The 18,843-nt window shown below is 36.9% G+C and overlaps 1 protein-coding gene across 8 annotated transcripts in view; it reads left to right on the forward strand.

Annotated features, from left to right (window-relative positions):
• Window positions 1-363: 363 nt before the first annotated feature.
• LOC102225212 (multiple epidermal growth factor-like domains protein 11) overlaps window positions 364-18,843 on the forward strand; it is a 112,340-nt gene continuing 93,860 nt past the window's right edge. For 6 of the 8 annotated variants that reach the window (XM_023326426.1, XM_023326447.1, XM_023326473.1 and 3 more), the window contains exons 1-2: window positions 364-539; window positions 12,891-12,966. The gene's annotated coding sequence lies outside the window, so the exon portion shown is untranslated. The remainder of the gene's footprint in view (window positions 540-12,890; window positions 12,967-18,843) is intronic. The other 2 variants (XM_023326434.1, XM_023326439.1) reach the window with 1 other exon arrangement.

The raw sequence follows: 18,843 nt of genomic DNA on the forward strand, positions 1-18,843 counted from the left end.
TTAACATGTCAACTTAGTAAATGTTAAAAAATTATGTCATGCGACTTGTGAAAGACAGATTTTCAATGTTGGAGCAAGGAAGTTCGCCTTTAACTGGATGAAATGGATTTCACTTGTGTTCTACTCAGACATTTAAAACCTGTCAAAATAAAATGCAAGCAGATCCGTACACCAACTGGTTTCAGTTTGTTTTATCAGTCTCGTTGAGTGAGTGAGTGAGTGAGTGTTACCGGACAGGACAGTGGGTGTGTTTGTGGAGGTGTGGGGTTGATGGATGGAGGTGGGTGTTGGGGGTAGCATCCGCACCTATGACGTCAGCAGAGTTTAAAGTGGGCCGCGCTTCCCCCCGTGGAGAGGAGAGAGAGCTGGGAGGAGGAGGCGGAGGCGCTCACTCACACCTGACTTCTGTTCAGTTTGAACTCCACAAACTACCTGCGCTCCCACTTTCGGCATATGGAGCTCCGTGTCGGGGAGTGGAGGCACTAATTTCTACTGTTCTGTGCGGCGACAACTTGCAGTTTCAGGTTTCTCGAACGACGGTGAGTTTAAATGCCTTTTTGTCCCAAAACCGAGCTTAAATAAGTCAAAAAGAGGAGACTGGTGATGTGCGGCGGTCCCATCATTGCCAGCGTGTGACAAACATCGCTCAGATGAATCTTGTTTCATTTTTTGTTTGTTTGTCGTTTTGTCGATGTCACGTATAAACTTGCGGTGCAGTCTTTTTTTGGCGCTGCTGCTGGTTTAGCTTTCTATTTGATTAGACTGTTGGCGAGTCTATCCCTGGAAATGTGTTTTCTCTGCCAGAGGAAAAGGCTGTATCATCCCAGAGAGTCCTAAAAATCTATTGCAGCGTGCTCGCCGATGTGATGTTTTCATTTGCTTCTCAGTCATCTCTGCCACGAAAAGTATTAGTTTGAAGATATGTTTATGCTATATAAAAGCTGAATTGGAGCCCCTGAAGACTGACGTGTCTGAAATGTGTTGCAGGGTGAATAATTAATCCGAGCTGCTTTATCGTTATCTTTTTGTGTGCTTTCCGGATTTCTGAGAAGTTTTGTGAATCTGGTTGATTCTTAAATTTCCATTTTCTATCACGTATTGATTGTTTAAATGGACATTTTCCTATGTCCATTTCCTTTATAAATCTTGATTAAATAAATGCTTTATTTTCTAAGACTTACAGGATAAGCGGTGATTTTGGATTTAAAAATGAGACATGCTATGTCATTTCTGAGCCACTAGATGACAATAGAGTTCAAGCTGAAGCAGCTGATTAAACTTGCATTAGTCTCCAACGAGCAGACATGCACCACTGTGTGATAATGAAATCATTACAGCGGCTGAGTCCCTCTGTGGGAAAAAAATAAACAGCCCAAGACGGCCCTTTGTAAAATCTATGCTTTTTTTTTCTTTAAACCAAATCTCAGCTAAATGCAAACAACGTGCATAAACACACACACCCACGCAATCAGAATCACTGCTGCAGATAGTGTTGTTTGGCCCTCTTTGAGCTGCATATATTACAGCACATGCTCTGCATGGGCTCTCTGCATTATAGCAATTTGTCATGAAGTCATTCATGGCTAATGCTTCTCGGCACTACAGCCATGCAGGTTTCATTTTGACCGTGAGAGTGACGCTTTGCATGTGCATTGGTGTAATGTTTGTTGTTGTTGTAAAAAAGAATGTTTTAAATAACGCACTTTAAATAAATAAGTAGGTTTCTAACTACTCTGGATAAACATTCTTAGTCTTTAATGATTTATTGTTTGGTTTCCCTCATCCTCACCCTCCCCACATAACTAGGCAAACAAAAAACATCCACAGAAATCCAAATAAATAATTCACATTATCGAAACTAATGTTTAACTTTTAAATATTGTTTGCCTTTGTATTAAGATGTTAGATGAGCAATCCTATTGTCACAACAGTTTCCAATCAATTATTAAAGTAATTTAATTTCTTACATTTTTGTGCTCTCTGGCTCGTTGAATGGTTTTTCAGTTCAGTACTGTCAGAGCCAACTATTGTGGAACATCAATTCTCTCCTAATTTTTGTGAAGTTTTTATTTAATAAAATACTTGTTTTCCCTCTTTTTACTCCTCATAAACAATCCTGACATCATGCTTATCAAAATTTGTGTTTCAGTAAAGTTACTTTCCACAGTCCCTAATTAAAAACTAACAAGGCAATGCATGTTCTTGTTCTCTTGAAATTTTATCTGAAAAATTGTCACACCACCAAACTCTTTTTTACTCTTTCCTTTGAGAGCAGTGTCGGATTTGTGTGATAACGGACAAAATCATTTTCATCGTGTGCAATTAACTTTTTATTTTTACACTTTTTAAAGTTTCATCAGTATTAAAAAAAATGAGAACCAAATTAACACGACCCTATTTTCCTTGAATTGTTGGATTATTTATAATGAAAGTCTATTCTGGAACCTCAGGCAGCCTTTCATTCGGTCTGCCGGGGCACAGCATGCATTTGGTCACACTGTAAAGTAACTTGCAGCTTTAAACCCAACCCCTCAGGAAAAGTGACTTTTCATTAAATCTTGTGATTTGCAGGTTGTTGCTATAAACCACCTGGTGATCCTTTGAGGTTGAAACTGTGATTTCAAACATCTTTTTTTGTTGTTTTTTTCCCCCTCATCGATGGTGAAAGCAAATTGATACTCAGTTCGGCTTCAGCGGTTTCAGCTCTCTCAGGAGAGAGCCAAGGACAAAATTTGCCATTGAGACGTGAATTATGACATTATTTAATGAGAAGTGAGCAGACACCTCTGTCTTACTTTTCTGAGCTATTCCAAACGAATGGATCCTACAAGAGTGCAAAGGTTGCTCATGAATTTTATGAAGGTTTGGGTGTGCATGTGTGTGTGTGTGTGTGTGGATGTTTTACTGTCTAGTAAAGCCTTTCAGCTGGAAATCCCTATGTTTGGCTTAATCAATATGTTTAATTAGTGCTGATTAATGAAAGAGGGAGCCTGTAAAAGGCTGACAGCTTTTTTTACTTCACCAGAACATCTTCTAATGAAAAACAGGGAAAATTGCTTTCCATGGTGTGGGGATTGGATCCTTCACGTTCACGTGGTAATTTAGAGACGAAATCTGTAAAAACGGTTCACAATTTTAGATTTCTGTTTGACACATGCAAGCCAGTATTTTCCTTCTTTTTTTTAATACATGCAATTCATGTTTGATCAGCACCTAATTCAGACAGAAGCTCAGTAGTCTTTTCATCTCTTACGATTTAAAGGATTTGAAAACACTTGCCAGCACCTCGTATATGTTTAAAGATATTGTCTCCCTTAAGCCCGCTTCGCCCCCAGCAGTTTCTCCTACAGAGAGCTCCCAGAATGACTTTGACATTTTACAATTTTTACTATTAGAATTGAGTTAATTTTTTTGCAAGGGCAAATCTGAAAAAGTCATTTCAGCATTGTACTAGGACATGTCAATGGATTTTAATATAATTGAAAAGTTGATATATATCAGTAATTTATTTCAAAATGTTATCACATATTGAATTGGTTTATTATAAACAGTGATATTTTCCAGATATCTGTAAATTGTGTTAGAATTATGCTTTACAATTAATGGAACCCAATAATTCGGTTTCTTGGGGGAAAAAAAGTATTTTTGAAATACCAAAAAGTACATTTATGTACTATAATGCCTTATGCACAGTACAGTAATCGTCAGGGTACCTTTTGCATTAATTACTGCATCAGTGCAGCATGGAGGAGTCTGTGGTGTTAAAAGAACCAGGTTCTTTATTGCAGCTCATCTGCATCGTCTGCTCTGCTGTCTCTCATCTTTTCTTAACTCCATAAATTCTCTTTGGGATTTAAGTAAGTCAGGCTGGTATATCCACCCATCAAGTACAGCGATACTATGATTATAAAAGCTAGCATTGGTACTGTTAGAAAATGCAATCAGCAACTCCATAAGCGTTTGAGCAGATGGAAACATGAATAGCTCTCCTCTCTTCCTTCACTCTGGGCTTTTCCTGCCAGTTTTGCACCTTTAATACCACATGTTTTTCTTCCACTCAACTTTCGATTAATAAAGTTGAGTGCATGGATAGAACACCATGTTCACAACCAGCTTCTGACCTTTTATGTTTTTACCCTGTCAAGTCAGCGTTCTCCAATATGATGGTGTTGGCAATTAGGGCTACAGCACAACAAATCTGTGTTGAAAATCCCATTTTCTTGCTATTATGCAGTATTCTAATATTCTGAGGAAATTAATTCTGAGTTTTTATCAGCTGTGCGCCATCACAACATCACAATGAATAGAATTAAATTCTTGAAATATATTACTTTAGATGAGAAATCACTGTAAAATAAGTTCCACTGCTTCAGCCAAAATTACCAAAGTAACCTATCAATGACATTCTAATGTATTATGACACACCTGTAAATATGAAATTGATTTTCCAGATTACATGTGAACACCTCAATAGACTGTAATATTTCAGAGTAGTTTCTTCTAGTTTGGTGTGTTTTGAACACTGTACCGTTCTCTGTCAGATTTTCTCAAAAGCAACAGCGAGAATGACCTTTATTCTGCAAATGAAGCTGTTTTTGCTCAGCAGTGACTGATAGATCTTATTATTTCAGCAAAAGTACTATGAGCATTCAGCAAATACCCTGGAGCCATAGCAACTACATTAACAAAAGTTAATGAAATATTCGGAGGCAGGAATCAGACTTTTCTTTATTTCTGAAAGCTGTGGCATTTACATTTTGAACTGTAGAGAGGGAATGAAAACAATATATAGCACTGCATGCACCTGCATCTCATCTGTCCCATATATGTAGACAAATTTATGCATCGCCTGAGGGGTGTAGGGTTTTTTTTGACCGGAAAACCAGCAAACGTTTGTAACAAACAAGTTTTTTGAATTAGCACAAATTTTCCTTTGAGTGTTGATCATCAAAGCAAAGTCATGGTTGTGCATGTTTTGCATCACAACATAGCTGAATGAATGCAAAGTGATGCTAAATTTTAAAAGCCACACGGTTTTGCTCCTTAAAACAGCTTAGCTGGCTGGCATTGAAAAAGAACACACACCAAAAAAAGAAAAACAAGACGTTTGCAATTTAGATTCTGCTTCAATTGCTGTCCCAGAGGTCTGGCTGTGTCTGCATCTGATTATGCTTGCATGCATTTAATTAATAATTTGACAATGCATGGCATTGATGCTGGTCAGCCAACACTCTGCGGAGGAATAGATTGCCTGAGCTTGATATCCAGCCATGGTCTCTTAGCGAGGCACAGAAATGATGAGCTCAGGCAGATTTCAGATACTGAAGATGCAGCGGGAAGCTACGTTAATCCCCCACCGCCCTCCCTCAGGTGCAGCCCAGGACAGGAGCGCCACGGACTACAGCCCGCCATGGACACCCGGGTGATCCCTGATTAATGCACTGATCAGTTCTTTTCTGGTTTGTTTTAATGACAAGCACGTCCCCTGTGGGAGTTTGATGACTTTTTGCTAATACTGCTGATGCATGTGCTTACCCATGCCACTTTCCTCATCCCTGTCTTCAGAAAAGACCCCTGCCAGAACACCTGAGTATTCTAACATTTATAGGATGTTGGTAGCAGTGCAAGGAGATGGGAACAACACATATTCTGCTGGAAACACAGGATGAACTGAGGAAATGAGCTGTGATAAGATCTCAGCATGCTGTGATGTGTTGTGCTTTGTTGATAAAGCTATTATTCAACATTGTGCCTTGGACAGCAAAATTCCATTTTCCATATCAGTTATATGTTTTTCGCTTATAGTTTACTCCCTGCTTTGGCTTTGCATATGAGCTTTAACTACTAATTAGTGTGGAGTCTAAAAATGATTTGATCAATTATTCAAACATCACAGAGACTATTGCTAATCTTCTTTCTGAGTACTGAGGTTACTAAGAAGAAGCAGAGAATTGAAATATGGTCCTGTCAGAAACATGCTGAAATTTAATATTTAATGCTAATTTGACAGCATCAAGAAGGTACTGAGAGGCTCTTAGAGCATTTTGAGACATTGAGAAAATGACTCAAAATGAATCTGATTCACTTTTAAAAGTTTCTTAGAAATAAAAAGGCAATAATTTATTAGTCAGATTATAGAAAGGATTTTTTTTTCTTTGAGTTAAAGTGAAAACCTTCAAGATGTCAAACTTAAAATGTGGAAAATTAGTACAGGACACACCAAAGTCTTTTTCAGAAAAGAATACCTCAGTTGCTAGACTGACATTAAATTCACACCAGGTGACAGCCCAAATAATATACACCTGAAATAAAATAAAAAAGCATATAACAAATGCATTTGTAAATTAAGTTACATGTAACAAGGTGGAATGCCACAGGGAACAGATATTGAACAGGCATGATTTGTATATTTTCAGAATTTCAAAGAAAAAAACTTTTTTTTGTTTAACTGCCAGCTGTGTTTTGAAGATTTCTTAGAAAACTAACATTAAAAACATGATAACAAACTGACTTGATTTTTTTTTGTCTATGACTTGACTTAAGTCTCCAGGTCACAGATTGTTATGAAAGTTGTCAGTGCGGATATAGACCACATCTCAGTGGGCTGACAGATATGATAATAATGATTCACATGTCGTATTAAATAGTTATTCTGCAGCCTGATGATCATCATCCTGACACATCTAGATGGGAAAGTATTGTGGTCTCGTCACATTTATGCTCTCGATGTGAGATAGACGATTAAGGTTGACAAATGATTCACTGTGCTCAACTGTCCATTAATATTATGAGGCCCATTAGAAGGTGATACTTGCCTCTGGCACCTTTCACAGACAGACCTTACTACAGGATTGTTTTTTATCCTTTCTGATACTGCGGATATTTTCTATGAAATTTGTTTCAGACATGGAAATGCATGGAAAGCCATGCCCTCTTTTCAGCTGGTGCTCTAATCAATATGTGACATTCACCATACTAGCGTCTCATCTCAGCCACATGCTGTTTCTACAGTTTACCAAAAGCCCAAGATGCATCTCCTCTCAGCTTCCCTGATCAGCTGCAGCAGAAAAACGTGGACCATTTCCAGCATCTGCTGATGGATCTTTGTTCTATCAGCGATGTGATTCAAGCTCCCTACCATAAAACACCCGTACCTGTTCAGCATTGGTTACCTTGCTTGTGATCAATGGCCAGCAGTCAGAAAACTGAATAGAGCACAGATTGAACCACAGCCGGGATTTAGATGCTGAAGAACAGCCCTCTCAACAGGAGTGACTCATGAATAATACACCAGCTTAGTGAAGCGTCCCATCTCTTCTTGCGCCTTGCAGGTGATGCTTTCACACTCAAACCTGCACAAAGAGGTTAAGTTTTGGGGCACAAATAAGAGGCATCTTCAGCTCCAGCATCAGGCCCTTCTGCTGGCCACAACTATATGAAAATTGAGAGAAAAGAGGTTTAGAACATTGAGAAAGGCTTTCAGAATGCAAGAAGGCTGTACAGAATTTTAAGGATATTTTCATGCAAACTGAATTATTCAGAATTAAAATTATCAACTGAAGTTGATAACAGGTCCCATAGTATATAAGACCAGTAAAATATAATGAAATAAAATTTATATAATAATTTATGTGTAGTTAATGAGATCATATTTTATAACCAGAAAAGCAAAAAAATAAGTCACACCAACCTTTTTCAGTGATGGGTAAGAAAGTCAATTACATTTTTCTAAACTTTTTGATCCTTGGGTTTCTACAACTGAAATTTACTTTAATGAAATACGATGCCTATTGCTGGAAACTGAAAATTGTTGGGTTTTTAAAAGGTATTTCTGACAAAAAGTATCCAATTAGTGGTAGGGATTAAGAGCACAATTTGTTTCCAGAAATATTGTGCTATGTAAGGAGAGTGGGTGAGATTTGTGAAAATGAGGAGAGTAGACCTCTTCTCATTCACTAAAAATATTTTGTTTGAAATATTTCTTGCCCTAGGATAATGAAACAAGGGAGTTAGCAATACAAGCCAAGTCAAGCCGTAGCTCCAAAAGATAGTGATGGTCTGGCAAAGAAGATCAGCTCCAGATCATGTGTACCCATCATGGCGTGGGTATACAGAAATAGATCAGTGAGCTTTACCTCTGTCTAAATCTCACTGATCTTTAGACAGTGAAGTTTAATATTTAATGCCAATTTGACAGCATTAAGAAGGTACTGAGAGGCTCTAAGAGCATTTTGAGCATTTTTATAACCAGAAAAGCAAAAAAAATAAGTCACACCAAACTTTTTCAGTGATGGATAAGAAACTCAATCACATTTTTCTAAAATGTGATAGAGAAAAATCTATCACATTTACATAGAGAAAAATGGCAATCAGTGGTCGGTTGTAGCTGGTTACATTTATTCTTCCCACTCCTGATTGCAATGCTGGTGCAGGCACCCCTCCGTATCATTCTCCTAAAACGTGACAGTTTCATTCCACTAAAGAGTAATTGTGTTTTATCAGAAACAGTCAGAAAAGTGAAAATGGACAAAAAACTTCTCAATGTCAGTTAACTCGACTTTACATATTGCACATGTTGCTCAACTTACATTTATCCTAAGATATGTGTCACCTGAAGGACACTCTCAGGAGCTCCTTCTGAAGTTTCTACCAAGTGAAAGTCATGCAATTGAAGCTTTATGTGAATCTCTAGAGCAAAAGGATTTGGTTTTGCTGGTTAGGTTACTCCTTTTAAACATTTAATTTTAATAAGTAGTTTTACAAGCATAGACTGAATTTTGGTTTTGATAATCTTATTTCCACTTGCAAATAACTTTTTTGTGCATATATGTGTTCAAATGACTTTTATATGTACTGTACTAGTGTTACACTTTATACCACTTACACCTATTGCTTTTTTTCTGGTTTTGGAAACTTCAAAATGATGCAGGTTGTCATCATGTTATACACAACATAACCATCATTTTTATTTACATCTCCCAAAATGTTTTGTGAACAGGGCCCATAAATTAGCTGTAGTCCAGGAGCCCACATCCTCCTAAATACGACACTGGTAACATCATCTCTGTTTTGCGACTTCTGGCTGTGTTCTGTGCTTCATTGTGCTCCCTTTCTTTCATGCTTTTTACATATTTCTTGACTTTAGACATTGTAGTAATTATAACCATTGTAAGCTAAAAGCCTGAACACAATTGTAACATGACATAAACTATTAAAGAAAAAAAGATTAAGTGCTTGTAGGAGGCAAGATAAACATCAATTTCTAAAAGATGAGCAGGTAATTGGAAGATGAACTAAGATACCATGTTGTCATTTCAAGGGATGTCAGTTGGAGTGAATTATTCAGGTTTTATTTAAAGAACTAGGAATTTTTATAACATGTTGGTTAAAATGTAGAGTTGCACAAAAATACCTAGGAAAAAAGAGCTAAGAAACAGTCCAGCAAAAAAGATAGTAAGGCTTAACCAGCTGGAGAAGGTTACAAACTACCCAAAAGAGTTAAATTTAACAATCTCTTAGCCACCATTCGTTTCATTACATTCTGACATTACAGACGATATAAATTTGTACATCCTAAAAATTTATGGAATTTTATCAGTGATTTTCTATAACATCTTAATTATAAAATAAATTATTGGATTTACTGAAAATACAGATACGTCTGTATCCATCAGCCTGGCATTACAACATGCATTTTAAATGTTTTTAATGCATTAAATCTAAGTAGATGTATTTTGTTCAAGTGGATTCAAGGACGTTTGAAAGACTGAGCTGGCAACAGAAAAGGAAAAAAAAGTGCATTCATCTTTGATGCAAATCCAGTTGATGGAGCTCTCCTTTCACTAAACTGAGATCACCTGGTTGCATCATTAATGCAGCAGGAGCATAATTTCGGATTTAATAATCATGATGGCAGGTCATTCCACTTGCAGTCATTGACTAGTGAACCAGAAGGTTAATGTGCTACACGAGCAGTGGGCGTACACTGCTGATCTAAAGAGGGGTGTAGGAGATGTAGCTTTCACACAGACACAAAAAGTTCATTTAAAACGACTATTTTTGGACATGAAATCTCTCCTTCATGGAAACACATCTGACTTGTGAGAAATTCCAAAGGCTTTCCTTTTATACCAAGAATAAGAAATGAAGTTTATTCTGCATTTTTCAGTCTATCTAGCTGTGTCCAGTTGCAATTTTATTTATAGTGCCTAAAGTTTTCTCTTTATGCTATTTCCTTTATCAAATAAAAGCTTAAATGCTATATTTTTGTGGCAAAGTATTTAGAAATTAAGTAATCGCAGGTTATGGACAGTATCTGATTTATAGATATACCATATTTTCTTCAGTGATTGGTCGTTACAAATGTTTAGCATCAGACCTAAATCAATCCCTTTGCAGAATGATGCCTGTTTGTTTATAGTACAACAGCTGTTTAGTTTTTTTCTGGCACTGAAGTTTTATCCTATCAGTCTAGTCCATAAAAGAGTATTTGAAGTAAAATAGAGCACTAATTTGACCTTTAAAATTAGTATAAATATGTATTATTTTTTATTTTGGCATTAATTCATTATTCAACATCTCCTGTTTCTTGTCACAATGTTTATGGTTTCTCCGTTGATGCTTTGCAAGGGCCCAAATGCTATTTTGTTGACAAATATTACTGAAGTTTCCTATAGCCCTGTGTTGATTTAAAACACCAAATGGCATTGCAAATTGAAACATTACAGTTTTCTCAATTTTGATAGAAACTATTGAAACATTACCAGATAAGGTTTTCAGTTTGAGCTTGTCTGTGTGGAAGATATCTCTGAGCCAATCTAGAAAACTTTGTTCAAAACATGAAATCCATCCCACAAAGAGAACTGCTATTTGATTTCTTATTAGTTATGAATTTTAACCTGTACCCAGTTCAGCATGCTTGTTTTATGATGATCTTGATTTTTAACTTTTCAGTAATTGTCTAACAATCATAGGTCCAACAGAAGTTGAGTGTGGTAGCTAAACCAACAAATTTTACAATTTCCATTGAAAAAAAAATTGAAACAATTGTTGACAGAAAACTTTCTCTTCTCTGAAAGACAATCATCAGTAGATTTAATTGCGGCAGACACAGAGTATCTAACAAAGAACACTTTTAGGGTATTGAGTAAATGAATGGGAATGCATATAGTCGTCTAAAAAAGGGGGCAACACATAATCCTTAGAAATAACTCTACATGGAATAAAAACATCCTTTGATGTACCAGCTGCAAAGTGACAGGCAGAATTGTAGCACACAGATTTACAGAAAGGTAAAAAAATAAGAACAAGAGACTGTTCTTATTTGTTCTGTTCTCATTAAGAGCACATTTAAAACATAAGAAAATAAGACTGCACTGTTTTTCAACGTGACATACTCAGTTTAACAAAATGCACAATTGAGTAGGGTCGTTAAAAATAAGTTAATGTACATATTTGTGCATAGAAAAACAATGGCAGTGTTAGTTTTAGTTTTGAGGTTTGTTTGTTATTTGGTGTACCTTGGTCTGTTTCTTTGTTCACTCTTGTTTCTATTTCACTTTAGTGCAGTCCTTGCTAGTTTCTAGTTATGTTTATTTCTGATGTTATTCCTTGTTACTCTAATTTATTAGGTTTTTTAGGTGCAGTTGTTCTTTAATGTTAAGAGTAATTTCCTAATCCCTTGTGTACACTCCCTTGCCCCCTCTGCCACTTTCTCTCTCTCATTCCCTCTCCTCAGTCTGCCTTCTGATCTCTCCCCTCATACCTGCAATCAGTTAACTAGTCAGCCCAGGACCATTGTTTCAGCATTCAACTGACCTCTTTCTCAGTCACTCCTTGCTGGTTCCTCATGTTACTTCCCGTCTATCCCGCATACTCCTGGATATCCTTGCTGGTTTTTTCATGTTTTTGTTATTTTTTGTTTTGCTCTGGGTCCCTGTGGTTTTTGTAACTTTGTATTTTCTTAATTTTCATTAAATCTTCAAATGTACTTGACATGCCCGTCTACCTGTATGTGGATCCACTACAACTTCCACACATCATGACAGGCAGACTATTTACAATAAATTAATAAACTATGCAAATAATATGCAGTTTCATGTGTTGAATGGACAAAATATTAGCAAAATTACACATATATTTGCTTGAAATGTATAACAACTATTATAAGAATTAACAGCCAACTATAAAGAATTTATTTCCACCTCGACTCAGATAGTTCTTTATGCCTCACCAGATTTTCACAAAACCTTGGATATAAAGATCTCCACTTTTATCCAATTGTTATCTTATTCTAAACATGGGATACAGGAAGGATTTATGTGCCCATTTCCAAATCAGCTTAGTAATACTGAGTACTTCCACCTCAGGTCCACTGGGAAACTGGATGCACTTTCTGATTATTGGGCTCTATGCCAGCAGGCAGGATATTAGCTCAGCTCTTTAACTCTCTTTTTCTCTCTGTGAAAGAAGTCTCACCCTGTCATCCTCACAACTGGACTGGGTTGCTCCGAGGAATGAGAGGAGGCAACAGTTGTCTGTCCAACCGACTGTGATGTTTGGATGAATGAGTCTTCTGAATCCCAGTCGGCACCATGCCTCAATAAAATCGCTGATAAATAAAAGTTACTTGCCTGGTTGACAATAAGAAAACACACATTCCTTAGGCTGAATACATAGCGCTGGTGCGATCCAGTGCTAAGAGGGGTTGAAGAGGGGTGAATCTGCCAAACCACTTGTGGTTTGCATGTCAAGTAACCTTAGCAAAGAGTCTAGTCACAGGGCATAAGGCTTAGACACCAGACTAGAAGGCAATATAGTATTAAATGAAGCTCTTTCTGTAATGCACAAAGACCACTCTCACAGAGTTTTTCTTACCTTTGTCCATATAGGATAGCGTCCTGTGGAGGAGGAGGGCTACGGCATTCTGAATCTGCTTGGCCAGTATGCAAACTGTAACAAGTCCAGGTTAGTGGACAGTATGGATGTGATGAATGCTTTGATCCATCTTTCAAAACATTTAACAATCATGGATTTGAGGGCTATGGATTTATAAGTCAGTATAATCATTCAAATTGGTAAGGTGGGGTTTCTTCCTCCCGACTCACACCATGAAAAAAAGGGCTGAGTTCATCAGACAAAAAGGCATCGACATCTCCTGGGTGATGTGTGTTAAATACTATCTAAATAGACTGTTGGTTACTGACTATGAGTTAGTCTATTTTAATGGACTTTATTGGTATAAACTGGAATGATTTGTAATTGATATTTAAAATACAGAACAGTCAAGTTTTCCCTTTTCCTGAGCAAGAATGTGGTGACAGTGGAAAGACAAAACATAATTTTTATACAACTCAGTGCTAAAGACCAAGGCAGGACATCTTTGGATAGTGACCATGACTGCTTTGGTCCCTATGACATAACACAAGTCATACCACAGAGCTCTATATAACAGCAGATTTAGACGCATTGCCACTTACTATGTAAAGTTTCTGCAGCTCAGAAATGAATTACCCATGAATCAATTCTGCACAGAAATGCTAGCAGAATGCTTCATTTTCATGTGCTCCTCTGAGATGGACAGAAAAGCAGACAGCGTGTGTAAAATAAATTAATGTCTACCCAAGCTTTGGGGGAAATTGTGTTGAGCTAGTGTATGATTCTGGTTATTATTAATGCAAGGTGTAAAAGTCTGTATCTGTGCTGCTACATTTGTGCATCAGAGCATGGATGACTTCCATATTGGTGAAAGAAATTACTATTGATACAGAGGTGTAAATAAGAATTTTGAAGTGACACAGTCTCATCAAAACATATTTTACACAGATAACTTTGTTTTTAGGCACATCAATTTGTGAACTCATTTTGCATGACTTACAAAATGCTGGCTTTTCAAATGTAGGTAACTACAACTCAACAAACAGTATATTTAACTGCAGAAAATTTTGTAATTATGGTTAGTTGGTAGTGACTTACCATAGTATCATTTTTATCTGTAAAGACAAATACTTTAATCATAATTATAGTTTCATATTGATTAATTGACTGATACACATCTGAGGCATACATGTTAAAATGTACAGCAAAATCATATTCATTTAAATGTATATAGCTACTGATACCTACATGAATACCTACATGTAATTTATCTCATGAAAATACTTAATTGGTAATGCTGTTTCAACTAAGTTATGGATCTTTTTGTTATAAAAGCATTGAAACATGACTTTGTATATTGTAATTTAATTATGACAAAGTACCAAAACTGTGAATTTTATTATTCTTAAATGTAGGAAAAGAGTACTTGTGTTGTCTTTGTTGTTTGTTGTAGTGTTATAAATCAAACTTATTGCTCATTTCTATAATGTAATTACTGATGACCTTTGTAAGCATTGCCAAATACTTTCACAAAGTAGCTTAAAAATAGCAAAATCAATGCAGAGTACAGAATTTGAATTCATTCATGGTTCAGAAAATAGTAAAGCTGTTTCAATACTGAAATATTTGTTGCACATTTATTTTTCATGTGCTTTATATGAGGTTTCAAGCTTACTTAGTTGCTAATAATAAACAAGATACTGTTTTATACATATATACTCAATCAGCGTTGTATCTTTGTCAGATATTTTTTTCATTTGATTTTTTTTATCAATCATATTTTTCATTGACCAATTTCTAAATGTGGTCTCTTCTCTAACTCTGGTGAACTGAACATTTTAATGTCATCTGTTAGCAGCGTTGATCTTGGTATTCTCCATGGCTTGAAGACAACATAGTTGAAACATTTACATATACTGAAAAATTGAATTCTCACTGTCTGACATACTAAGCTTCTTCTGTTCAGTGTGAGGTGATACTAGCAAAATTATTTATATTTACTAAATGCCAGAATGATTAGAAAAATATTTTTGAGAAAGTTTTTAAGATTTTATTTAAACACAACGCTTCAAGTATGTTAAGGGAGCATTCACACCAGGACAGTTAGGTCCTCTTTAATGAAACATTTGCCCTTTAAAGGTGTGAATGCACAATCAAACTCTGCTGGACATCAAAAAGTTGACTCTGGTCCATTGAATGCATATGTGAATACCAAATGGATTGGCCACAGGAGGATTAAGTATAACCAAAACAAACTAGTCTAGCTCTAGAGGGAGAAATGATTTATGTTCTTTTAACAATGACAAAAGAGAAATCCTACAACTCCGAAGATCTAATCCCGCTCCATTTTTGTTTATTTCAAAAGGAAGTTGCGTTCATGTCTTTTTCAGAGGTTTCCGTGTTGTTTCCTCCAGTTGTTCTTGGTGCAGCACCACCATAGTTGAGGGGAGGTTAAAGGGTCTATGATGATTGATGATGTCCTTACTCTGTAAGTTTCTGATAAGTTAATTCACAACATGTCAGTTAAATGCAGGCACAGCTGTGAATGTACTTTAAGGCACCTCAAACACACCTCTTCCTTCTGTGACAACAAAAAAATCTAAATAAATTAGGCAAGGTATCTCTCAGAGAATTATGGGCCTCCTAAAGTCTTGTTTATTTTTGAGTACAATTTTCTTATTCTGAAGCATGCCACATTCATCAGTTGAAATAATGTAAGTGTAAACACTATGTGCAGACTTGATACGGCTCAAAAAGGAAATTAATGTGTTTTGTCTATCTGCCCTGAACAAAAGTCCTTGTTAAGATGCTGGCTGAAATGCATCATTATCCACAGTTCCAAAAAAAAAACACTTAAAAAGGAAGAAACCATGGTTTCAAAAACAACATATAAAGCCACTGTAAAGTTTGTAATGCACTCAGTGACAAAGTCTTAAAATTCTAGAGACATGTATTATGTTCTGATGAAAGTAAAATTGAACTGTTTGGCCATGATGATAATAGTTATATTTAAAGGAAAAGAAGGAGGAAATTAGTAAACATAAGAACACCATTCCAACTGTGAAGTACACAAATGGGAATATTATGTTCTTAGGGTGTTTTACTACAGGAGGGACTGATGCATATAACAAAGTAGATGAACTTATGAGGAAAGGACATTATGTATTAAAGCAATATTTTAGGGAAGTTAGAGCTTAAATGCTACAGAGTCTTCAAAATAGACAACACCCCAAGCATACTCTCAAGTTAGTTACAAATTTGCTAAAAGGCAATACATTTTTTTTAAAGGGTCCATCACCAGGTACTGATCTCAGTCCCATGAAATATTTGTAGGCAGAACTGAAAAGGTGTGTGTGAACAAAGTGGCCTTCAAAATTGACTCAATTACATAAATTATGTTTGGAGGAATGGGTCAAAATTCCAGGAACTATTGTGAAAATGGATACCCAAAACATTTGACCAAAGTCATGCAGTTTAAAAAGCAGTCCTACCAAATTTTAAGGAAATATTGACTTCTGAAGATGAAGTATTAAAAATATCTATGTCATTAATTATTCTGGTATTTAGACTGGACCTTAAGAATAAAAAATCTGTCTTTTTTTACAGGTAAGTGTAAACACCTAGTTTCATCTGTACATATAAAAGAAATGGTTTGGACCCAAAATTCACCTCTGAGGAACACCGAAGCAGTCTCAAAGCATAACGATTCATGCTCTTGCAGTTTCACAAGTTTTCCCCGTTTACTCGAAAAACTCAGCTCCCGTTGGTTTCCCCCAATCTTACATTCAAGATCTGTGCATTTCTTGGACTCAGTGCAGACTTATTCGATACATGTTTTTCAAAGTTTAACTTGAAGTCCCTTGAGATCTCAAAGCATGGTCTGTAAAAATGGCAAAGTGCATCCACGTGCAGTGGCTTTTCTCTTCCATTCATCCCCAGTCCTCCCTTTTTCTTCACACACTGCTTACCCTGCGACATTTGGGACGGGTTTCTCACTGCTTGGCTTCTCACATCTTGGACAGTGACACAAAATAAATGAAGACACGCAGAAGACACAAGGTTCAGAGTTGGAAGGGCTTGGTGGCTGAGGTGTGAAACTACTGGAGTGTAAAATTGCCCTGGCAGCCGTGCTGTTGTTTCAGCATTTCATCCTGAGCTGCTCAGCTTGACTTTCTTTGCACTATTCAGAGCCCTGTATACGTCTTTTTCATTTGTTTTCCCATCCACACCTTACTTCTGTTGAGCTTGACCTCAGGTCTGTAGGAGCCATATTACTGTGCAATAACTGTGCAGTCTGGTAAATATCCTCGGTTCTCCACTGAAGATCATCGTGGTGGGAGAGAGCAGAAGGTCCAACAGGCTAATATTCACATATTAATGTGTTCAGTGATGTCCAACTGTTCTCCAGCAGTTCTCATTACTCGCAATCAGTCACAGGCTGGATAATTGTTTGAGTGGGGAGAGTAATCCTTGCTGGTCCATGTAAGAGCCCAAGTGGTGCTTCCTCCTGGTGGCAGCAGGAGGCCACAGCCAGGATGCAGAGAGAGGACAGATGTAGCACCGAGGATATTACAACACATTTGACAGTCAAAGTGATGCCCGGGGTTGGTTATTAAAGGCATGAGGCAAACACAGTGAATAGTCTGAGTAGCAGCCAGAGCAAAGTGACATTAAGTACCCTGTTATTTTGGTTCATTAAATGGTTTTGTTTCGCTAATTAGCTTTCTTATGAGAAATGTTGGCCAAAAGCTAGTAATTGGGGACATCGTTGTGACGGTAGATTTTGTGCCTGGTATGTAAGGAATCCAAATATAATTAATTAGAAACCAGTATGCTAGTGTTTGATGGTGTAAAAAAACTAAAGAAGAGCAAAGTTGCAATGTGCTCTGTTCTATTATCTATATTTGATGATCGTGTTTACTCACATTAGTTTCACATTTTCTGTTCTTTCTTTGAACAGCTTCAGAACAGATGGCTGCCTAGCTTTGCTGCATTCCTCCCCTGAGTGACTTATTCTCCATTCATAAAGCTAACGTTAGACTAGTGAAGTTTCTCTGAAGTCCAACCACAGACATTTTCTCAACATTGCCTGTGGTTTGAAAGTGGGAGGATTCCTGCCTGGGTGTTTGTACAGGGACAGAAAGCCTATGTGTCAAGAGTAAAGGAAACAAAAGAGGCATAAGCACGTCCTTCCAGTAGGTTGTATCTGTTGTTGGCCTGCCCCCGCATTAAGGCAAGGTTATTCTGATGAAAGATGGTGTTGAGATTAGTGAGCCCTGCCCGAACGCGTGGACGTCCGGCGTGCTGTGCCGTGTGATTTATGAGAGTCGTGATATCAGAAGTCGCCACATGAATAAACCATGTAGGCAGAATTAAGCTCCTGTTAAACGACGCACAGCATTTTCTCAGGTGCCTTAACAGCCACACAGGAATCAAAGTCATGGAAGTGCTGCAGCTGTGGGGTGATGCTCTGGAGCAGCCGGTTTTGAAACGGTTCCTGATTTATGTGCACATTCACTCATAATATGTCCCACGAATTTAGCACTCTCAGCTTATTTTTCTTATGTTTATGAATATTTTAAAGTATATGCTTAAACATGACACCATTTGACATCACATAATTAATATAGTCAGTTATATTCAAGACATATTCTGAAATATGCCAAACATGATAACTCAATTATACTTAATGATTTGTTTTCACCTCAGTACTTCAACTCTGTATTAATAATATACAGAAAGTAAAAACAGGATTTCACTTATGTTTGCCTTCTTATTTATCTGATAAACCCAGCATAGAAATTCTGAGATAATATATACTGCACATATGTGTCTCTGCTAAGAATTAACACAAGTGCTATTCAGTTGTTATAGCAGTAACCACTATCATAACTTAACCTCATGTTGTGACATGCAGACTCTATGTCTGCACTCATGAAGACTCATCTTGACATGTTGAATGCCTGA

The sequence above is a fragment of the Xiphophorus maculatus genome, chromosome 2 (genome assembly GCF_002775205.1).
Source record: "Xiphophorus maculatus strain JP 163 A chromosome 2, X_maculatus-5.0-male, whole genome shotgun sequence".
Taxonomy (NCBI): domain Eukaryota; kingdom Metazoa; phylum Chordata; class Actinopteri; order Cyprinodontiformes; family Poeciliidae; genus Xiphophorus; species Xiphophorus maculatus.